Below are 23,239 nucleotides of genomic sequence, written 5' to 3' on the forward strand. Positions count from 1 at the left end.
TATATATAAATTAAATTTTTTATTTTTTATATTTAATTTATTTATAGGTTTTATTAAATAAATTATAAATTTATTAGATAAATCTAAAATTTAAAAAAAAATGTAAATATAATTAATTTTGATTTAAATTAAATAAATTATTTATGTTTAATAATTATAATAATTTAATTATATAATTAAATTTTAATTTATAATTAGATAATTGTTTACTTAAGGTTAATAGAAAATTTTATTTCTATAATATGATTTCAAGTCATATACTTATTCAAGTTCATTAACTAATTTTTTTTTAATAATATATCTCAAATATTATTTATAAAAAATGATAAAATTAAATATATAAAATATAATGATGTAAATAATATATTTAAATTTGTATATGGATATTCAATTATTTGTTTTCCTAATCAAGTAAGTATAATAAAAATGTTAATAAATCATCAATAAAAAATTTTATTTATAAAATAATATGTATTATTTTTTAAATTATTTGAATTAATTAATGGAATTAAATATAAAATAAAAATTGATATAAAAAGTATAATTACTCCTTCTAATTTATTTGGAATTGTTCGTAGAATTGAATATGTAAATAGAAAATATCATTCAGGTTTAATATGAATTAGTGTAATTATTGGATTTGCTATTTTAAAATTATCTGGATCACCTAAGATGTAAGGTATTTGTAAGTTAATTAATGTAAATAAAATAAAGTTAAATAAAATATGTAAATATATAATGAAAAAATAAAACGATGCACCGTTTATATGAATTAATCGAATTAATCATCCTGAGTTTATATCTTTTATAATATTTGAAATTCTATAAAATGCAATATTAATATTTGGACAATAATGTATTGATAAAAATAATCCTGAGAATAATTTGAATTATTAAAAATATTCCAAGTATTGATCCAAAATTTCATAAGTAATTAATATTAATTGGAGTAGGTAAATTAATAAATGATATTGGTAAATTTATTATATGAATTTTATAAATTGATGAAATTACTTTTTTCATTTTTTAGCTCGTAAGTTTTTGTTTTTAATATAACAAATTTTTGTTATAATAAATAATATAATAATTAAGAAAATAATGAATATTAAAAGAATATAATAGTTGGGATTTAAATATAATGTTTTAATATTATAAATTTTATTATTTTTGTAATAATTAAAATTTAATATTTTAATATTTATATCATAATGATTAATTAAGAATAAAAAAGTTAATATTAAAATTAAATTTGTAAAAAATAAATTTAAATAATTGGTTTTTTTAAATGGTTTATTAATTAAACTAATAAAATAAGAAAATAAAATTAAAATTCCTCTAATAAAAATAATTAATAAGATATATAAGTTTAATGAAATTATTTGTTTATATGTTAATGATATTTATTGTTATAAAAATAATATAAAAAATTAAATATATTTGTTTTAAAGGTGATATAAAGGTATTTATATAAAAATAATTTAAAATTAAAATTAAATTAATATTTAAATTAAATTAATATTTAAATTTATAAATATCAGGAAGAATAGAATTATAAAAGTTTTCATTAATAATAGATTAATATATTAAAATTATCTATAGTTATATTAATATTTTTAAATTTTTAATTTACAAAATTAATGTTTTTATTAAACTATATAACTAAAAATATTAATTTAACAAAATATAGTTTAAATTAAAATAATAATATTGGGAATTATAGATATTTTTATAAAATTTTTTTGAAATTTAATATTAAATTAAGTAATTTAATTTTTTTTAAGTTGGTTAATATTAAATTTATTTTAGAATTTGTTATTGTGAATTTAATTTTATTAATTTTAATTATTTTATTAAACAATAATATTTATTTTTTATGTACTCAATGTACCGTACGTATTAATTTCAATTCAGAGTATCCTGCTATTATTATTAATTGGATATAGTGCACTGCTGTATAATATTGATAGTTCAAGAAAAGTATTAAAGCAGTGAAAATTATAGAGTTTTTAAGAAACAGGACGACAGAAGCAGGACAGAATCGCAACAGACGGACATTGCAAAATTGTCTTTTGCTCCGCCTCCAAGGGTTTGCACCCCCTCAAATGTTTTCAAAATTTCCTACGGAATTATACCTGGCTTTATACCCTAGCAAATTTTATGACCGCATGAAAACATACTTCTTAGTTTCCTACTTTCTTTCATATTTCCCCATTCCTATTTTCGTAGTTAATAAGTTCAAACTAATTCGTATTCAATGTATCTCAAATATTATTTATAAAAAATGAGAAAATTAAATATATAAAATATAATGATGTAAATAATATATTTAAATTAGTATATGGGTATTCAATTATTTGTTTTCCTAATCAAGTAAGTATAATAAAAATATTAATAAATGATCAATAAAAAATTTTATTTAAAAAATAAAATTTATTATTTTTTAAATTATTTAAATTAATTAATTAAACCTAACCCCAACCTAACCCCAATCTTAGGATTTTGTTAATTAAGGTCCTTCAAACGGACAAACAGTCTTTATCCCAATAGTCCCTAAATCTACCACCTACTACGGGAAGATACGGGAAATCTGCTTTTCTCACGTACGACGCTTCCTACTAGCATCTTTCTCTCAAGGATGGTTAGTATCCTTTTCCAACCACCAAGTCAAAATTTAGCCAATTAACAACGACGTCCACTTCCCTCACTTTCCGAACCAACGCTTTCCTAAACGAATCCGATGATCTCGTATCCTTAGACACACCCCATCATAGTTTTTCCTATCCAGCATCATCGTGACGGAAAGTCAGTCGCGAGACGCCTGTCCGAATTGATAGTTGATAGTTGGCAGCAATCACTGATCCGAGTTGCTCGACATCTCAGGCAATCATCGTCCGAACTCGTAGCGCATATCGAATCGTATCTACCCGAATCTACCCGAGTTCGAACTTGTAATCGCGAACCGCGAACCGCGAACCAAAATTAATAACCGCGAGTTTTACGTCAAGTATACTCATCGAATATATTTTGTTAATAAATACTTATTGTTAAACATATTCGAGTGTTCCTTCAATACCTATCACGCCCATCACCTCCGAAGTAACGACGGTGAAGGGCAAGCGGTGGGGATCACCACTACGAGGGGACGAAAGGAGATGCTCCCGGGGCCCCAACGGGAATGATTATGGGCCATAGAATAAGAATACATATAAAAAATTTCCTGCAAAAAGTGATAATTTCGTGGATAGAAGATTGTGGATCAAAGGAAAACGACGAAGAAATATCTAGTACAGCAAACACTTATGAGCTGACAAGCAGATCATCCAGACTAGATCACCCACAAAGACTATCAAATTTCGGAAAACATAAACTTATAAACATAGTGTCTAGTCGTCGGAGTAAAAAAGCCCCAAAACCCCAATGTAGAATTTGCACAATTAAAAAAGAAAAGAAGTAGAATATGTTTTGTCTGTAAATTTTGCAATGTTCCATTACACAGAAGCGATTGTTTTGGACGATATCACACTTTTAAAAAAATATTAAATTATTATTTGCTTGAGGAAAATCATTGTATGGATTATGGAATATTATATAAATATTAATCTAAAAACGATTCTAATAGATCAAATAAATATCAATATAAATATTATAAGTAATTTCGCCAAATTTGAGTTAACATTTCTATAGGTATGAGAAAAAGCGCGTATATTCCCGCGCGATATCCTAGAGTCTAAACAGAGCTAGAGTCTAAACTGGCTTCAACGATGTATCTGCGACCGAGTGAGAGGTAGACAGTACATAGGATTTTCAACCGCTACTGGTCGGTAAAATGATACGATAGTACACAACAAGTGTATAAGGTGAAACCGTGAATGTGCGTGCGTGCGTGCGTGCGTACGTGGATAACGATAAGGCGAAGCGAATAATATGCATAGTGAATCTTTTCTGTCTTTTGTGAAGAAAGGTTTTATTTTTCATTCTTTTGGTCTCTTCCCTCTCGTTTCTTTTTTCTTTTCTTCTCTCCAGCGTCACATGAAGCGCACAAATGTCCAAATCTTTCCACGGTTCTTTCTTGGTTCATTATATTTTGCGAATGAAATTGTACTTCAAATCCACTATATCCAAACGTCTTCCCCTATCCTTTCCTATTTCTCTACCTATATGTCGGAGATGAAAGGAAAGCCGAAGCCTTTCCTTGGAAATTTTCGAAACATCCTCTAGTACTTTAGCCTAGATTTTATTATAGCTGTAATTGTTTAAAATTAGTGATAGCGAGATTGGCTTCGAGGTGACAATTGGTCGCCGAACGTAGCCACGGTCACGAGATAAACGTTTTGCCTAACGGAGGTCTGACGAGTGGTTGTATGGGTTTTCCGAGAAGTGTGATTGTGGCGGCATGCGGCCTCGAGAGCGGGCCTAGCCACGTGTGAGGTTACCTCGGAGGTGCCGATACAATGGGACATACATTGGCTAGTCCACGCAAAGAGTTGTCACGCGCCCAAAATTCCGATCTTAACCCGACATATATTTTAAATAACCCAGAGCGGTCGGAACCTATATCGAATCGATAAAGTTTGGACCCACGTAAAAATAAGTATAAAGCTCAGGAGTTTGTCGTTTGGGTATTCAATTGTGTGTTCACTATCGTTACTACTCGCACTCCGCACTCGTACTACAAATCGACAAATTTTTACAATTTGTTAATTTATCAACCACGGTTGATCATTTTACAATCCACAGGAAAATGATAACATGCTCGATATTCTAGTTCGTGTTTGAAGATACATAAAAAATACATATTTATGCACTTCCTATACTACTCAATATCTCATTGAGCATGCGAAAACTCGCTAGTAGAACGCTAGTAGTAGGTTATGAAAATACATCTAATTCATAAATATATTGTGAAAATTATGTAAAGAAATATAAATAGAAGATAAATTTGAGATAACAAAATGATAGCACGCGCCATACAAAATATATTTTAGAAAAAATAAATGATTTCTTATACTTTTTTACTTATATTTATTTACCTATATTTTTACTTCCCTTGTAAAATATCTATTATATTTCGATGTACTCAGTTTTTTAATATTTTCATGTTAAATTATATTATTCTTTCAGAGTTATATAATTTTGCTCTTTCACTATTTGAAACTATTTCCTTCCACGAAACGATTTCCTTCGACGAAAACCACGCCATGCTTTGAAATACAACTTTTCAAAACATTTAATGTAAAAATAGGCAGGTCATGATCCATACTGATATATACATATTTTCTCATTTGGAGTTAACATCGCAAAAAGTTCCTTCTTGCTTAAATTTCATTTACGATAAGTATCTTCTGTTTGTTCCTCAGTCATAATCACGGAAATAAATGGTCGAAGTGGTAGTGTGCATCGAAATATAAATATAATATGCTCAAATATACTAGAACTGCTAAAATATTCAACAAGGGCGGTGGTATAGGCAATCGTCATCGAGAACAGATGACTAGCAATCGTGTTATCGTAAGTAGCTTGTTTTTTCTTGTTCTTTATTTTGAGATTCAGCTTCCATTCCTTACATTCATCAACTCTTTGTATTCTCCTTATTTCCCCTTCCCTTTTCACCATTTTCCACTTGCGGCTCATTTCTTCACCCGGAACAGAGTATGTAGCTGATTTTCATCGAACAAACCTGTTCGAACGTCTCACACCACTTTACGGATACTTGCATATAACTATAATACGCATCTTCATTCGTCTCTTATTCATTGAATGGATTTGAGAGACAGCGATTCTGGCGTGCTTTCCTCTAAGCATTATCGTGTTAGGAATGTTCCTACTAGAGTATATATGTTTCGTAACGGTGATAAATAGACCGAGTTCGATGGACTTTCAAATGGACGGAGCAAATTTCTGATGCCCACATTTACTACTATAAATAAATCAATGCATCATTTGATTAAGCAGTTTCAGAAAACAGTCTGAATTTAATTTGGTAGGACCGTCATTTTAAAGATATCTTCAGGATACGCGGGACAGCGTACTCTATATATTTAGTATAGTTTAAAATGATATCTTATAGGATTCTCAAATCCGAGTCGAAATTGAATTCATGAGCAGTTGCAGTTTTCATACAGGCATGTATGTATGTTTTCACTTAAAGCCTTTTTGACAGCATTTCACAGATGAGGCACCAAAGTTTTCTCTGCACGTTGTCTATTGACAGTCTTGAGCGCAGTGAGATCATATTTGAAGCTCTCGAAAAATTAGTGAATAAAATTATTGCTAAACAGATCGAGAGAAAAGGAGCGTTAGATGCTCCTCTTATTAAATTATCAGAGAATTAAAAGTTGTTTCCTTTTCATTTTTACTATTTATATCATTTCTAAAATAATACTAACATTGACAATAAAATTCGATTGGGTTAGACATCTTCGCTTTAGTTGTTACGCAATACATTTGTTCAGTTGAGATGTACCGTTGAATACAAATACAATATACAAATTGTATTATAATTTATAGCGTAACTATGGATAGATTTCAATGGTAAGAAGATTATTTTAAACTCGTACAAGCATATGCCTCTGCTCAAAGTGATGAATCTTTATGCTCTTGTTCAGCAACCGGCCTAATAACATTTATGTGACAAAAAAACATATACATCTAGAAAAATTGTATAATACACAACTCACTTCTCGATAAATGTGCGAACATGTGTAAGATGTTCGAATTTCGAATATTTTTCAGATATTCATCCACTTATGTGAAGAACGATTTTTCGCATGAGTCATCTGATTATTTTATTTTTTCTCCGAATGTCCGTACGTTATGTGTGTATTCTGTACATCCTCTGTGAACGCTTTCAGTCCTTCCGGCTTCAGTCCTTCGTCGTTTCCACGATTAGGCCGGTGTCGCTTATTTTTTTTTCAACTGCTGTGTCTTGTATTCCCCCTTTACGGGGGATTACTAGCGTGAATAGCGCGTCGCTCGCTTCTCCGCTGGTTCTTATTTCACCATCCTCAACTTCCGACCGGATTATAACCACATTTCTCGGTGGTTTTACCGCCATTTGTCCGCTTTATTGCTGGCCATCTTCACTTTTTCCGCGTACGAGAGCTGTTTTGGCTCGGCCTTCGTTGTTTTCTTAACGGCCGTTTTAAGCCGCTTGCTGGCTTCCAGCGACTTACTCACAGCGCTTAATATCGCAGTTTCCTTATTCTTAGCTTTTAGCTTGTTCTAGCCTTCCGGCTAGATGACAGTTGTGGGGCAGGAGATTCTCCACAAATCCTCCCATATCCTTAAAGTAACGCATTATCGTTGCGGTTTGCCCTTGTTAACTTTGTTGCTCGGGTCGTGGCAGAATGGTAGGACCCTCTTTTCCATATCGCTAGCTCGTTCCCTTATGTCGGGTATTGGCCGCGATTCTGCTTTAGTATCCTCGTTCTCTTCATCAGACCGCTTCTTGATTTCTGGGCTGTTTTGCTTTATCGATGTAGCGCTTATATTAGTATCTTTAGGGGTTGACCACTCTGCCCCTTTTTCAGGCTTTTGCGTTTTCAAGGGTTGCAAAACCATGCTTGCATTCCTGGCGGGTGGCGGGTGGCGGGTGGCATCTGCCCACGTGAAGACATCTGGATTACATTCGTGGCGTACTGTTTGTACACACGGACAGTGTACGAAGCGACGCGAACACAACCTATCTGCATGCCGTCATCTTGGGTCAACGCATGCTGTCAGGAGATCTTTAAAATGTGTCCAAGGATGTTGGCCGATGTAATTGTTAACAATGACTTGGCTTACTTAGAACCAGGCAGGCAACCGCCAGAGGCAAGGGAGGTGAAGAGGCTCTACAAGCATTTCTGGGGTAGAACTGCACCTCCAAATCCTATAATCCTAGGAAGTAGAGCCTCGGAGTTGTCATTATGTGAATACTTTCTTGTTTCACATGATCTAATAAACCAACACTTCTTTCCACTTTTTTTAAGAAACTGTTTTGAATCGTGCAACATTTTCGATCGATTGCGATATCTCTGGTAATTGCATAGTTTTATTTGTGAATATTACACAAGTAAATATTTCGTTTTTTCGTTCAGATAAACTGCAACGTGATATTATTTTATATCACTGTTGCTTGATCATATTGCACAATTTTTATGCCAAGAGAAACATGCTAAAATTCTACATGTAATTTCTTTAGAGATAGTTGTACATTCAAATCATACAAATATATTCGTCTATAAAGCGATGAAAATTTCCATAATTAGGAGGTTGGCGTATGCTGCGTTTTATATCGCGCAGGAATAATTAACTCCATTTCTTCCAATGACGTTATTACAGAAATTCATACTAACCACATGATCATCTGATTTAAGTGCACGAACGAAAGAATCCATCCGTTATTATTTTTTTCCTTCCATATATCTATAAGTGTTATTTCTCCACTACTCAACATGTTCATATTCTAAACGTATCATGCGCATCTTCTTTCCGTTTCCGTCCCAAAGTTCGCAACGCAAGTATATCATTTCTAATCTTTCCACTTTTCTTCTCCTTTTCTTTTATCTGAATAATGGTTTAGTACTGCATGATTCTTAGGAACATCTAACGCATTCGAGTCAAATTATTTTCCATCACTAAATACATCCTTTCTTCGATACTTCCTACACTGCATACGTACTTTCGTAATTTCTATAGCTTTTCTCTACGGCGAGAGGCGAGAAATATCCAGCGTTTCAATGTTGGATGTTTCAAATGTTTACATCGTTGCAAAAGCGTTGATCGTTTAATAAAAGATCGTTTAATAAGACCTACTATTTTGGCATATCCTTTGGCATTCGTTGATACCGGCGATTGCTCTCTGCTCACCCTTGTGTTATATTTCACAGACCTTTCTAAGGATTATGTTACCATGTTTCAATATCCATTAATGAATTTTGTAATTTTTAAGACGTTACAGTTATTTGTAATGTATATATAGTCTTACTTTGATTGACAAACTGATTTACTTGCATAATTTAATGAGAAGTAAAACAATAAAATATTGCGTATAAGCTATCATTTTGCTTTCAAAACACCTTAATAGTAATCGATAAAAAATATAACAAGATTCTATTTAGATTTCCTTCTATAACTTTCATATCTTTTCTGCATGTATATAATTTATAAAATATAACATTTAAAAAATATAAACTGGTAAAACATATAATATTCTCATGGGAGAATGTTCTCATTTCTCCTTGTACCGTACATCAATTAATGTCAAATTATACTACAATCAATAAAAATATAGCAGCAGAAATGGAAAATGTAAATAACCCATGGGAGAAAGCAGGGTATCTCTTGTGAAGACACCACAACTCCCATGATCTATTGTCGCAATCATAATTAACTAGAAGTGGTTAGAATGAAATAATTACGTAACTGTAACGCTGACCGTATGTTATGCCAACAATGGGAGCCGAGGCAGTAAAACTCGATAGCGACACATATACCCGTACGGCAACACGTGCTTGCGTGGCGATTACGAAAAACCGACGGCCAGTAGATGAAAGAAGGCCACATGCAGTCGAATGAAATCAAATATTAAAAACAGGGCCTAGGCTAATTAAGATTCTCTTAAGATGTTCACTACCAGCATCACACTATTATGATGCGTCGATTTTCATTCAGAGGTAAGAATCATAGATATGAGAAGACAGTCTCACGTACGATTTCAGGAAACCCAAACTGCAACATCCCGATTCCCACGGAAGTGAAGCCCCAGTGGACCACCACTCCGTGGGGGATGGCATTATAAATAAGCGTAGCAACATAACGCAGCGCTCATTATTATTTTAATCATTCTTTGTGCTCATTATAATTTACGTACCATATTGTGCTCATTATTTTTGTATTCATTCTTAGTGATCATTGTTATTACGGTTCATTATTATTTTGTTCACTCTTTGTGTTCATTGTTACTACGTTCGTTATTGCGCTCATCATTGCGTTTAAAAATTTTGTACAGTATTTTGCGTTTCGGGGTCTTTAGTTTTTCGGTCAAGAAAAGAGAGCCGCGACTAAGTAAAAAGAAAATTTTATCTTTGAAGTCCTCATTTCATCGCTTAGACAGAAACGGGCATTGTAATTGCGGTATTAATCCAGTTAGTAAATTGTTCAGTCTGTATCGAAATAGATAAATAAAGTAAACATTGATAGTAAACTATATTCGAGTTCAAGTAATAAACCCAACAAAAACATCGACGACCACCGGAGCAGCTGAGGTAATGGCGCCAGACAGCACCTACTCCTCAAGGTAAGAAAATTAATTTTGAAAATTTCCTTCTTCACTGATAATTTCGTTGCCCTCGAGAATCGAATTAGAACTTCCTATCATCGATCTCGTTTTATTTTCGTGAACGGTTTTGAAGATAGAATCATTGTTTAAACTTTAAACAAAGGGGTTGTCCGCTGTGTCGGCTTGTGCGAACGGTGTTTTCAGCTACTCAAACACCCACTGATCTTCGCATTCCTCCTCCCATTGTTGGCAAAACATTGCCCGTCTTTGGGCAAGGCTTGCGAAACCACACGAACCCCACACAGAGAGGATCGTTGGAATCATCCTCGATTATTAAACTCGAAGGGCAAGAAAATTGTGGCAATAGAAACCATCGAAGTAAATGAACTGAGCTTTGGTTCTAACGACAAACTACTATAGCGAAATTAAAAGAGAAGAAGGCAAACGTAGGAATAAATTTATATCAAACAACGAAAATTCACATTCTTATCCAATCCATCAACGCGAAAATTCTTGTCCTACCTCCTCTAACTAACTAATATACACATATACATATATATATGTCGGGTTGTCATTAGAATTTGTATTACGAAATGTTTCTTCATTTGAATTAGCCATCGTTTTACAAAACAGAGAATATATTTATACGAACAAACAGGGTTTTACAAAATATTATGAATAATGAATTTTTGTAAATGATATGATTAATTAACAAATGATAAATTAATTAGTAATTATATTAAAGAATAATAAGTTTTATCAAACAATAATAGGAACGAATAATATATCTTACGAATTACTAATTTAACGAATAATGAAAATTAACGATTGATAAATTTACAAATATTAAATTTAATTTATGCTTTAAACAAAGATCCGGGGTTCAAACGAATCCACGGTCAACGGGAAAACTTTAAACAATTTTATAACACAGAATACGTTTGCTGAATCACTCGGTAAATTACTCGATGTATCACTTTCCAAGGCAATCTCACGAATGAATATCTGATTAAAATCTTTTTCGTTATACGACTGCATTTGTTTGTTATGTTCTCGCTGGAAACATCGAGAAGGTTCCAAACGTTGTTGCTAAGCAATATCTGTCAAAAGTTTGTTGTATACTCTTTGGAAACATCGAGAAAGATCCAAACGCCGATACTAGGCAATTTCTGTCTTCATGAAGCAAAACGTTTATCCCGTGACCGTGGCTACGTTCAGCGACCAGTTGTCACCTCGAACCCACTTTCACTTTTCACAAATGTCAAACAATTACAGATGACAATTACTTAATTACAGTTACAATAAAATCTAAACTAAAGCATTAAAAGGCTTCCTCAAAATTGCATAGGGAAGGCTCCGGCTTTTCATTTCATCTCCGACATATATATATATATATGTTTGTATATATGTTTATATATATGTTTGTATATATGTTTGTATATATGTTTATATATATGTTTGTGTATATATATATATATATATATATATATATATATATATATATATATATATATATATATATATATATATATATATATATATATATATATATAAACCGTACGCCACCATCTCGTTGTCAAACTTCGGCGCCTCTACACGAGATGTCTGAGGGAGGGAGTCTACCCACGAGCGTGGCGGACGGCGAGGCAGGTCTTACTCCGTAAAGAGGGCCGAACGGCGACATTGCTGTCGGCATATCGGCCGATTTTTCAATTTTGGACGATTTGTACGAGAAAGAAATGATCAGACCAAGCAATTCACCATACGCAATCCCTTGTTGTATTAGTGCGGAAAAAGAATAAAAAATGCATCTCTGCGTCATCTACGGGGAATTAAATAAGATCACCGTGAAAGACAATTTTCCGGTGCCTTTTACGACAAAAGAGAAGAATTAGAATTCCTAAAGTACCTACTATACAAAATAAAAGCGCAAATGAAACAAGAATTCGCAAACGCTATAAACCATTACTGGACAAATAAAATAAGAAACATCTCCAAAAACGACTCAGCCAACATGTTCCCACAAATAAATCAAATCTTCAGACCAAAAGGACAAAGCTCCATCCCACCTCTCAAATTGCCCCCAGAAGAAACCTCCCTCATCCAAGAAGCAGGTATAACAATACACAACACCACCAAAGACATCGAGGGTAACTTCATAATAACTAAAACAACGGAAAAACTAGACATCATCGGCACCCACTTTTCCAAAATACACACACAAAACGAACACATGGGACGAGATCAACTAAACAGAATTATCATCACCGAAACAAACTTAAAAATGAAATGGAACAAGACAAAACGCTAAACAAAACAGTCTGTACATTCTCAAACGAAAACACCGTAGACAACCCCAAACAACCAGATCCAGAAATAAACTACTTCACAAATTACAATCAACCAAACACAATCTTCTCCAAACTAAACAACAAAAAATCCTCCGGCTTCGACGGCATCCCAAACGTTTTACTCAAGCGCCTACCGAACAAAATAAAATGGTACTACACAGTACTCTTCAACAATGCTCTAAACAACACATATTTCCCCAGAAAATGGAAAAAAGCCAAATTGATAGCTATTACAAAAAAAGACAAAGACGGCTCATCGCCCGCAAACCTACGACCCATAAGTCTCCTCCCCAACATAAGCAAAGTACTTGAAATAATCATAAACAACCCCCTAACTTCCATCTGCACAAAAAATGACATAATCGCAGAAAATCAATTTGGCTTCAGGCACAACCACTCCACAATCCACGCAATAAACAAACTTACGTCGGACATCTGCTGGGCCCTAAACGCAAAACAACGAGTAGCCGCCTGCTTAATAGACCTCGAAAAAGCTTTTGACACAGTCTGGATCCCAGATCTCATATACAAATTGATCAAGATAAACCTTCCTAAACATCTAATTAAAATAGTCTGGGACATGATCACAAGCAGAACATTCGTAATGACCGAAGGTTCAAACACATCAAGCAAAGAATTCTCCATAACAAATGGTCTGCAACAAGGTACAGTAAATTCCCCGCTACTTTTCAGTATTTACAATAGTGACTTTCTAAACCTCTTTAATTTCAATACATCCACCCACAAGCGCTCCATAGCCTTCGCAGATGATCTAATCATCTACGTAACAGGCCGCAAAACTAAGACAATAAAAACTGAACTGCAAGAACTTTTCGAAAAAATAAACGACTATTACCACGCGTGGAAACTAAAAATCAACACAAGCAAATGCGAAACCATACTATTCAGACCCAAGTTAAGTGAAATCGACCCAACAGAAAGAGAACACTGCCGAAAATTCCAAGTAAGAGAAAAAGCAAACAAAGGGGCACTCATACCACACAAAAACTGCTCATCCTTACGGCGTACTCTCAATAGCCTTAAGCACCCGTCATAAATCCGAGTAATTTGCTTGCTAAGGTCCTTCCGACTCAACAAATGTATTTTTCTCAATCACTTTTAGACTGTTATCTACCACGGCTTGCCAAGGGAGAGTTGGGTTTTTCCACGTACGATGCTTCCTAATAACAACTTTCTATCGAGGGCAGCTAAGACCCTTCTTAGTCCGCCAACCTTCGTTTAACCAATTAACAACGAAGCCTATTTCCCTCACTCTCTTAGCCAAAATCGTCATCAACAAATCCGATGGTCCCGTGCGCTAGACACACCCATCACTAGCTTTCCTCCGACACAGCATCGTCACTCAACTTCACTTCTTCTACACCGTTGGAAAAGTCACCTCGTTCTCTTACGACATCGGGAGAGTCAAGTCAACTAGTCAGTTTAACGCTAACGCCTAACGTGGCAGTCTAAGCATAACGCTAGAGTAGCATAATTCACGTAAACTATTTTAGTCGGTTCTCGGTATTGTCGAACATACATCTCCTCTACTAAATATATTATAGTGCTACGTCCACTAATACACTAAATCCAATTATAAGAGCCCTGCTCTAACGTACACATCTATCTTATCTTCGTGCGATAAGTGATTATCTATTTATCTATGCTCAACAGTGTAATCTAAGTGTTGGAAATATATAATTTACAATTCTGTGAATCACAGTGTTATACAAACTAAATCATCCCTATTATCTCAACGGAAATCAGGGGATCGGTCAATTCGTGGCGTCGATTGCTATAATCGTAACGGGAATTTACGACTCTCGTTGACGTCTCTCCTCGCGATTACGTCTCCCCGCGATTGGTCGAAACTACATAAAGAATGGTTTCCATCACGTAAGGGTTTCAAAATCATCTATTAAATATACATCTTTTGTACAGTTCGCACACCTGAAATTGCCTTTAGAGCTTACTAATGCCCCGCGTGTTTTTCAATGATATATTAATTTTGTATTTACCAATCTCGTTAAAAAGAATAAAGTCGTACTATATTTAGATGATATTTTAGTCGCTACAGAAACGCTTAAAGAACATATTTTGATTTTTTGAATGTTTGAAGAAATTTTTCATTTAGCTGTATAAAACGATTTACAATTCCATTTAGACAGATTTTCTTTTTTCATACCGCGAAGTTACATATCTTGGCTAACTAATTTTAATGAATCTAGTATTCGTTCCAGTCGAGACGGCATTGAATATGTCCGAGACTATCCACTGCCACGAACGGCGAAAGACGTACTGCATTTTGTGAACCCCGCAAGCTATTTTAGGTATTTTATTCCAAATTTTTCTATTTTAACGAAATCCCTATATGAATTATTAAGAAACGATGCGAATTTCCAGTTTGGCGCGAAAGAAAATACGGCCTTTACGTGTTTAAAAAGGTAAATTAGCTGATAAACCGGTTTTGATTATCTATTCCCCGATTTTAAAACAGAGTTGCATTGTGATGCCATCGCAAGTGATTTCGGCGCGGTATTAATTAAAAAACAAACGGACGGTTTCTTTCGACTTATATTTTATTTTAGTAAACGAACCACTATCGTAGAGTCAAAATATTGCAGCTTCGAGCTGGAACGTTTAGCCGTTATTCATGCCATCAATAGGTTCCATATTGATATTTATGGGATTCATTTTAAGATCGTTACCCATTACGATAGTTCGCGTCTCACGTTAAGCAAACAAACGGTCGACCCACGCATTGCGCAATGGGTGATCTTACAAAATTGAATGTGAAAATGTCACATGTTGACGCATTAAGCTATTGCTGCAGTGACCTTATCTTAGATCCAAACTCAAACAAATTGTTAAATCAGGAAATCCAACAGACAACTTTCGTTAAATACATCTGGAGTTACATCTGGGTCATAAGTTGAACTGGAAGAAACACATACAAGAAAAAACTAAACACTTACATCTAATCAGAAATTCCATGTAGCTCGTAGCAAGAAAATCTAAATCAGACATATGCAGCCTGGTCTTATGAACTACAAAAATGGGGCATGGTTGCCAAATCAAATATGAAGAAAACAGAAACCTTCCAATCAACTATACTAACATCGATACTAAGTACACACAAAATTCTCTAAAGCATATCACGACAAAATGGACAATTACATAAACTCGCTTGCCAAAAATAGTAATCCTTACTTGGGCTTTCGGTTCGGTTCGGGCCGAGGGTAACACACGGACGGAGATCTCTGTGGAAAAAGTGAAGTGTGAAGGGAAAAAGGAACAGGAAGCATAAAGAGGCATGAAGAAGGGAAAATAAAGAGTGAGCATACGAGGAGAAGGCAAAAGAAAAGCGAAAAAGGAGACAAGAACGAGAGAAAGCTACAAATAAGAAAAACTAGAAAAGAAGAGATTAGGAGGCTAGAAGCGCGGCAAAACAAAGTAAGGTAGGGAAACGGCAGATGGCGACAAACAGGGGAAGACCAAGGAGTACTGGTAAAGCAGTCTTCAAAAATACACTGGACAAATACAGCTCGACAGAAAAAGAGACACCAGCCAGAGAGAAAGTAATGGAGGCAGTGGTGGAAAAAATAGAGAAAATGGAAAGAGGATTCGAGGCAATGATCGAGGAAATAAATTATATATATATATATATTGGAAAAGCAAGTGGAGGAGCTGAAGAGAGAAATGAAAGAGGAAAGGGAAAGAAGGGAAAGAAGGGAAAGAGAGACAGACAGAGAGAAAGGAGAGTGGGAATGGGAAAAGAAAGAATTATTGGGTAGAATCAGAAGAATTGGAGAGGATCAGGACAGGGCAGAGAGAGAGGAAAGAAGAAGAAACATAGTAATCAAGGGAGTGGACTGGAACGAAGGAAGCAATGAAGAGACAGTAAAGGAGTTTATAAACGAAAAAATGAGGATAGGGGCAGAAGTAGAAAAAGCACATATGATAAAGGTGGGGTGGGGGGGGGGGGGGGGCAAGAACACAATAAAAGTGGCAACGATGAAATCAATGGAGGAAAAAATAAGGATAATGAAGGAGAAAAGCAAATGGGAAAAGCAAGGGGGAAAAGGCTGACAAAAAAAGAAAGGGATGGGAAGCAACACATAAGAAGAGTAGCCAGAGAAAGAATGGAACAAGGCGAATATGTAAGGACAGGATACAAGAAACTAACAATAGAAAACAAATGGTACAGGTGGAACGAAAACGAAGAGAGGCTGGAGGAAGAAAGAAAGAGAGGGGAAGGAAAATGAAAAAAGAGGAACAGGAGGGGGGACTACAATGGGGATGAAAACGTGCTTCTGAAATGTAGCAGGGTTAATAAGTAAGGACAAAAGAGAAAAGTTAAAATATAGACTACCCAAAGAATTCGACTGGAAATGCAGGGCAGCAATGACAGTAAGGAAAAAAGGAAGAGCAAAGGGAAGAATAACGACGGGTATAAATAAAAACCTAAGAGAAATAGGATATCAAGGAATTAGTGATAATATAGTTGGAAGAAAAATAATATACAATTACAAGACGTATAGGATAATGATGGTTTATAATCAAGATACATAAGGGACATGGAAAAAAATAGAGGAAAGAGTAGACGGAAGAGAAGAGCAAGTGGTGATCATCGGCGGAGACTGGAACGCAAGAACGGGAGAAGAGGGAGGGTCGATAAACGAGGACGTAGGGAAAGAAAAAAACAGACGATCAAAAGACAAGACAATAAACATGGAAGGAAGAACACTGCTAAAGATAATCAATGGCAGCGATAAAGAAGGAGAGGAGCGGACCTATATTGGCGAGAGAGGAAACTCAGTAATAGACTATGTGATTGGCAATCAGGAGGCGACAGAAGAAATAATTTACATGAAAATAGGAAAAAGAACAGAGTCAGGCCACATGCCGTTAGAAATAGAAATAGGGGGGGGGGCGGAATTACAAAAAAAATGAGGAAAAGGAAGAAGAAGAGAAGGAGAAGAGGGAATGGACAAACAAAAGTGTGGAAAAATACTTGGACGAATGTAAAGACTGGACCTGCAACGGAAGAACAGTAGCGGAAATGTGGACAGAAATCAACAAGAAGATAAACGAAGCAATGCAAAAGAAGAAAGTAAAGATAAGGAATAGAAAGAGAGGAAAAGAGAGTAAAAGAGAGATGAGAAGGAAGGTGACAAAGTTTATGAAAGGAAAATACAGTAGAGAAGCTCTTATGGAGGAAAAAAGGCATTCAAATAGAGGTGCAAACAAAGAAAGGAAAGATACGAAGAAGAAGAAATGGTGAAAATCAAGAAGATCAAAACAGAACAAGAAGCGTGGAAATACATAAATAAATACAGAAGAAGAAGAGAGAATATAGATGAAGATTATATGAAATAAGCGAGGAAGAGTGGAAAAATCATTTTATGGAAATTTTAGAAGGAACAGAGCACAAAGAGGGCAGGAAAAAAGAGGAGCATCGAGCAGAAGAGAAAATAATGGAGGAGAGAGAAGATAATATATAGAGAAGGAAGAGGAAGAGGATATACAAACTAAGAAACTTGAAGGAGAAGAAAGCAATGGGGGAAGGCGGGTTAGAAAATGAAGTATGGAAGTATGCACCGAAGGAAGTGGGTGAAGCGTTATGGGCTTTGTTAAGGAAAATATGGAATGGGGTGGGGATACCAGAAGATTGGAAAAAAGGAGCAAATATGTCCGATATATAAAAAGAGGGACAAGAGAGCAGGGAAGGGTTACAGAAAAGTAACATTAATGGATACAGCATACAAGATCTGTGCAGGGATACTGCACGAACGACTGAAGGCAGAGATTGAAAACAAACTGAAAGAGAGCCAATTCGGATTCAGAAAAGAAGGACGCGGTATTTGTGATAAACCATATCATAGACAAACAGTTGAGTAGAGAAAAAGAAAAACTACATGCCTGCTTTGCGGACTTAAAAGCGGCGTTCGACAGGCTAAACAGAAAGAAATTGGAGGAGAAAATGAGAAACATGGGGATTAACGAAAACTTAACCAGAAGGATTAAAGAGATATACGCAGAAACAAAGAATGTGGTAAGAATCAAGAATAACAACACAAAAGAATTTTGGACAGTGAGGGGAGTCAGACAAGGATGCCCGTTGAGCCCTACGTTGTTTAACATCTACGTGGCGGGGCTGGAAGAAGAATTAAGGAAAGGACAAGTCGGGGGGGGGCATAGTGGTAGGAGAAAGAAAGGTATGGTCATTGACATATGCAGACGATATTGTGCTGATGGTTGATAGAGAGGAGAAGCTAAAGGAAATGCTAAAGAGATTCGAAATATTTTTAAAGGAAACCGAATTGGAACTGAGCACGAAAAAGGCCAAGAGTGTAGTTTTCGAGAAAAACGAAAAAACAAGAGGAGACAAAGAAAATGGAAATGGGGAGAACGAGAATTAGAAGAAGTGGACGAGATAAGATACCTAGGGTACATACTACTGAAAAAACGGTAGTGATGAGAAACACATAGAAGACAGGAAAAAGAGAGCAAGAATAGCAATGAAGAAAACATGGGGCGTGGAAGAAAAAATTTCCAAACAGGACAACAAGAGGAGAATGAAGATGTTTGGAACGCTGGTAGAGAACGTGGCGCTGTTTGGAGCATAGGTATGAGGCTGGAACATGGAAGAAAGGCTGGATAGAATACAAAGAAGATATGTGAAATGGAGCTTAGGTTTAGATATGACAACACCGAATTATATATCGATAGAAGAATGTAAGCTAACAGAAATCAAAGAAAAAGTATTAGGAAGAGCAGCAAGGTATGAAGGGAAAGCCATAAAGTCAAAAAAGGAACTAGTAAAGAAGTGCATAAAGGAAAGAGAGAGAAACTGGGGAAATGGCCAATAACGGAAAAGAGCAAGAAAGAGAAAGAAGGGACTAGAAAGGATGAGAAATGGAGGGACACAGATGGAAGTAAGAGAAGAGCAAGAAAAGATGACACTAGACCAAATTATAGAAGAAAGGAGAAAGAGAGAAGCAGAAGAGAGGGGGGAAAGGATAAGGGAATCAAAGTATGACAAACATTATAGAAAAATCGCCAAAGAAGAGTTAGCAAAATACTTAGAAGGGAGGATGAAGTGGAAGGACAGAAAAATATTAGCAAGATTCAGATGCGGAAACGAGACTAAATCAAGGGAATACTGGAAAGAAGAGGGAGAAAAAAGATGCAAGCTATGTAAAAAGAAAGAAGAAGACCTGAGACACGTAATAGAAGAATGAGAAATAACAGGAGAACCAAGGGACACAGAAAATAATAATAATAATAATAATAATAATAATAATAATAATAATAATAATAATGATAATGATGATGATAGTTATCCTTACTCATCCTCAATTATTAACAAATCACACACCCATACATTCTAATTAAAACGTTAAAAACCTTCCTTATTTTATTTTGTTTTTTTTTTTTATTATGGGTAATAGCACAGAAATCCCCATGCTATAGTAATTAGCAAATGATACAAAAATGTAAGTATTTGTAGAAACAAATAAGAACGTTTAATAAAGGAAAAATTAAAAAGAAAATGATAGATACTTCTACCTCTCAGAGGGATCAAGCAAAAGGACCAAACGCATCGAGATCTACAGTAAGACACGGTAAACCGGCCTATCCTGTTCAATATCCATGTTTAGTGTCCTATTATAAATGTATGGCATGAACAAGAACGGCAATCAAAATAATAAATCAGCAATAGCATTCGTAAATGATATGTTAATTACATCAGAAACAATAAACCGTGACAAATAAAAATCCAGCTGCAAGACCTAGTCAAGAAAGTAGAAAATTACGCTTTCCAACACGGAAGCTAAGAATCTACACCCATAAATGTGAAACAATCTCGTTCAGTCCATATATTTCAAAAACTTCAAAAGCAAAGTACGACGTGAGAATAAATTCGAAAATATTCTTCCATACAACAGAAAATATCAACGGAAAATTTTCCGATGCAAACAAAGTTAGATGCTTCGGAGTCCATCTAAACTTCGGGTTAAATCACAACGACAACATAAAGACACAGTTATAGAAAGCAGATAAATTCTTCTTATACCTCATAAGACTACCTTACTCGAAAGATTCGCACAGATCAATGAAACTTCACTGCTACAAAACACTAATTAGACCAACCATTCTAATGTATGGTCGTTAAATCTGTTTCAATGTAAGTGTCAACGCCACGGAAAAATTAAGAATCATTGAAAGAAAATACATCACAGCATGTTTAGGAATATATAGATTGCCAGAATTGAAATTTAGCAAATATAGCAAATCACAAGCTATACGAAGAGCCCAAATTAATCCATATCGATTCTTCATTCTTAAATTAGTCAGACCACTGGTCAAAGATACACAAAATAATCATAAACTTCATCGTCGCCCACAATCTATAGTCAAACCCGTTATACCATAAACACATTCAAAAAACAGGTTATTTCCCCCCGGAATCCTTCACCTGTTTAGATAGCGTGAAATTAATCCAAAACAATAATAACTTAGCATTATTCTATCACTACAGCAGAAACGTAATAATAAAAAATACTGTACGATAGCGACATAGACCATAAGGATAGCAATATAAGACTTATGTATAAATTGTCAACCGTAGATTTAAGTGAGACACTCAAAGACAATAAAGATAAATATAGGTGGCTAACCACCGTAGAAAATTAAATTATAGCGATAAGAAAACCGTATGTTTAGTTAGTAAATGAACCAAAGATTGTAAGCAAAGATCACAAAAGAACAATGCAAATGTCACGTAAACTTGAGGGTTAGACGATAAAATAAAATAGCTGAGTCGTAACACAACTATTAATTTTGTTTTCATTAATCTTTATTATGAATTCAGCAATCACAATGAAATACACACTGAATTAACACACACAAATCACAATTCACTCCAATCACCTTATGTAAAACTTAGTTACACTGATACGTTAAGTACGCGACTGTTATAAGGATAGAGACCGGTAAAGATATGTTGACTATTCTAAGGATACGGAATAAGTGAAGTTTTACTGACGATACTGTGTCTGGGGAAAGCTAGGGATGGGTGTGTCTAAGGACACGGGACTATCGGACTTGTTGATGATAATTTTGGTTAAGGAAGTGAGGGTAGTAGACATCTTTCTCCGATTGGATAATAAGACGGTTGGTGGACCAGGAAGGGTTTTAGCCGCCCTCGTGAGAAAGTTGCTAACGCAACATACCAGACGCGAGGAAAACCTACTTTCCCTGTTAACCCGTAGTAAACAATAAACGTAAAAGGAAATCTAAGACAAGAGATACTCGCTTGGCCTGAAGGACCTTAACTATGAAAATTCCAAGACCGCTGGTGGGTACTTAGGACTACTGAGGGCACGCGCCAAGAATGTGCAGACATCTGGGCGCCATCCTGCCCGCGGTGTGTGGCCTGGTCTCTGATGTGAATTGACGTTATACAAACACAGTTAAATTAAGAAAATGTTCCCTGCAATTGTGTAATCATATATACGTAATTATATATCTCATACGTTTATTCTCTTTCTTCCCCCTCCTAAAATGTCAGCGATCCATAATACAATATCGGGCCTCCCTATACTAGTTTGTAAGTTCATAGTCTAAGGAATGGTTACATTGTAAGTCAATAAATGGTAGTATGAAGTGCAACGTTTATGTGAGCACCTATACTAGGCGTACATTACGCAAACATTAAAAACTTCCCACAAGCTGAGACCCTCAACTCATAAATCAAATTCTTTTTATTTTTGATTCATTGTGGTAAATGAAATCATTTACCAACATATTTGTCACACTTTTCTCATTCAGATAAGACCAACCACGATATAATTTGGAGCATATTTGCTTACTGAGTAAATGATAATTAAATACATATCAATAAGTAAATCTAACATCACAAATATATTAGTAAAAGTTTAATTTTGGAAAAGTTAGAAATAAAAAAGTTTTACTTTTGATTCAGCACATAGATACATTGTCTCCGCGCTATCTGCCACTGGACCATATTACACCACCACAAAATATCCCGAAGTTCTTGTTGGACTCAACGGGTATAACATCGCATATACTTTGCATATTTACTGCATAGACCTCCGCAGTTTATTTAATTTTTTATAATCATTGTAACAAAAGTTAGTGTTATAATTTCATTTTATTGCAGCATAAGTCCAGTTTTTGTGTGTGCAATAAAATATTGTTATACCACTATCACCAGGAACGATGTGTAAAAGTACACTTACAAGAAAAGATAAAAATTTATTTCACAGTTATACTTAAATGTGGCATAAAGAGTAATATCTGAAAGAAAATTTCAGAAACATTGATTTCCAGAATTATTTCATTACTTTCCACATACAGTTGTCAATATCCACAGTTGGCTGAATCCCACATGTAGAGTGTAATAAAAGAAGAACAAGACAATACGATAAAATGTTGTAAGAAGCAAGAAATTCTAACAGTGAAATAAATAAAAAAAAACAGAAAAAGATAAAACACATAATAGGAAACTACAACGGAACAAAGAAATCTCAAGAAAGTAGACAGTTACAACTAAAATGGTAGAGGAAAGAAACACAAGAGGAAAATTAGAAAAACACAT

At 34.7% G+C, this 23,239-nt stretch overlaps 1 long non-coding RNA gene across 1 annotated transcript in view; it reads left to right on the plus strand.

Annotated features, from left to right (window-relative positions):
- The first annotated feature begins 220 nt into the window (after positions 1-220).
- Positions 221-23,239, plus strand: part of LOC126875904 (uncharacterized) — a 28,133-nt gene continuing 5,114 nt past the window's right edge. The window contains exon 1 of the long non-coding RNA XR_007693761.1: positions 221-610. This is a non-coding gene — a long non-coding RNA (uncharacterized LOC126875904). The remainder of the gene's footprint in view (positions 611-23,239) is intronic.

Source organism: Bombus huntii, unplaced genomic scaffold (genome assembly GCF_024542735.1).
Source record: "Bombus huntii isolate Logan2020A unplaced genomic scaffold, iyBomHunt1.1 ctg00000059.1, whole genome shotgun sequence".
Taxonomy (NCBI): Eukaryota; Metazoa; Arthropoda; class Insecta; order Hymenoptera; family Apidae; genus Bombus; species Bombus huntii.